The following is a 2,262-nucleotide window of genomic DNA, read 5'->3' as shown; positions in this document are numbered from 1 at the left end:
TGGGCTAGTCCAGGTGCGAGAGTTAGCCTAGAAGAGGCTAGATAGAAATGGGCCAAGCAGTGATTAAAAGAATACAGTTTGTGTGTTGTTATTTCGGGGCATAAGCTAGTCAGGCAGCCGGGGTGCTGGGGACGCAGCCCCACTGCTCCTATTACAACAGAGTGGTGCCCAATGTGTGGCTAAATCCACTTAAAAGCCTGAAAAGGCTTAAAAAATAAGGGAGAGAGAATTTCACACAGATTTTTGCTGTTTGTTGGTGGCCTGCTGTAGAGAGATTTCCTAATTCAACAACAGCAGCAGAAAAAAAAGCTGCATCATTTTAAAGTGCAGCTTCCTAGGACTGTGCTGCCAGTGCAAACTCTGGCTTTAAAGCATTTCAATGGCTTTTATGGGATTGGATGTTTGTGTTCCCACTTGGGATCAGAAGGAGAGTGCTCTGAGACTATGCTGATGGCTCAGTGCTCCCCGCCTGCACCTGAGCAGATGGCAGAATCAGGCTTAGGCAGGCGGGAGAGCATGGCGATTCCTGCCACCATACAGAGACGTGTTTTTAGACTGCACAGTGCTCTGCGTGTCAGATTTGGATGTAACTTGGATGAAAAGAATTTCTGTGCTGCGCGCTCAGTCTCAGAATTAAAGTGCTGAGTGCCGCTCCTACCTGGCGGCCCCAGAGCTACCACAAAATGGTATGTCCTCCATTTTGAAATTTTCCTGACTCAGCAGCAGGAAAAAAAACCTGTGTTGTTTTAAAATGCCGGCTTTCTGGACCGTCCTGCCAGGGCAAACTCTGACTGTTTGAGGCAGGAGGGCCAACTACAGAGAGAGGGCTTGGACATAATGCTGCAACTTACTTGCTGGCAGGAACCTTGAAATGCCATAGAGTTGTGGCAGTAAACATGGCTACAGCCAGTACCTCAGCCATGAGGCTGGAAAGCTAAGGAATGGACTGGATCTAGCTGGCAAAGCCACGGCTTTAGTCCTACTGAGACTGCGTGGTAAATTAAAGACTCATGTGGTCAGAAAAACAGAGAGAGATACAGTAAAGAGAGCGTCAAAGACAAAGAAAATGTTTAAATGATTTACAGCGTGTTAAAAATATATGCAGGCTAAAAGTTGAAGTTCTTAAAGTAAAAAACAATAAAAAAAAGAAAAGAGTTGTTGTGTGTGGTAGTACACACCGTTAATCCCAACACTTGGGAGGCAGAGGGAGATTGACCTCTGTGACTTCAAGGTGTGGTAGCACAGGCCTTTAATCCCAGTGCCTAGAAGGCAGAGACAAACAGATCTCTGTGAGTACACAGGTAGTAGCGTACACCTTTAATCCCAATGCCTACGAGGCAGAGATGGGTGGATCTCTGAGAGTTCAAGGACAGCCTGGTCTACAGAGTTATTCCAGGTCAAAGATACAGAGAACCTGTCTCAAAAAGTTAAAAGTTAAAAGTAAAAATAAATGAAATAGAGGTTAAAACAAAGATGGAAAATACACAGAGAATTTTGATACTGTATGCTATTATGCTCTCTTTGAATTATTTGAATGCTGAGGAAAGAACAACAGCTGCTAAAAGATATTTATTTATAAATGCAGCTGAACTAATCCAACATAGATATTTTGAAAATGTCTTGACTTTGAAATTTGGATCTAAGGACATGATGCTTTGGAAAGGAGTTTCCTATTTTGTTTTCACAGAGGATGAGACCCCGTTCATTTCTTCTATTCCGATATGGTATGATGGACCTCGCCCTCCTGAAGGGTTGCTGTGAACATCTTCATAAAATTGCTTCACTCAACTCCAACTGAGATGAAACTAGCACACAGGTAATACCATGAAAGACCTAATTAACAATGCCCCCATTCAGCAGGAAGCAGTTTGGAGAGAAAAAACTGTGCCCATGTTCCCAAAAATGGTTTATAAATGTTCTTTAAAACATTTAAAGGGGGATATGATATAGATACAAATAATTTGTATTAGTATAGATTTTGCTTTATTGATAGAGATTTAAGGTCAATTTTGTTATATGTATATGCATACTTCTGCTATTGATTAAGATATTGTGATTGTGTAGTTCATTAAAAAATGTAATGTATAATTAAGAAATATAGGTTAATGGATAATCATCACCTATAGTCAAGCTTGTAGTCATGTTAGTTAGATTTTCTAGATATATAGAGATACATTTCAGTTAGATAGACATTCTTCATATCTTTCAAAGACTGCAGAATATGGCATTTAATGCTTTAATAACTTAGGACTTTTCATGACA

This window comes from Microtus oregoni, unplaced genomic scaffold, assembly GCF_018167655.1.
Source record: "Microtus oregoni isolate MIOR12 unplaced genomic scaffold, Mior012 000003F_ref0000135, whole genome shotgun sequence".
NCBI lineage: Eukaryota > Metazoa > Chordata > Mammalia > Rodentia > Cricetidae > Microtus > Microtus oregoni.
The sequence above is the reverse complement of the archived record's forward strand: the minus strand, read 5'-3'. Positions refer to the sequence as shown.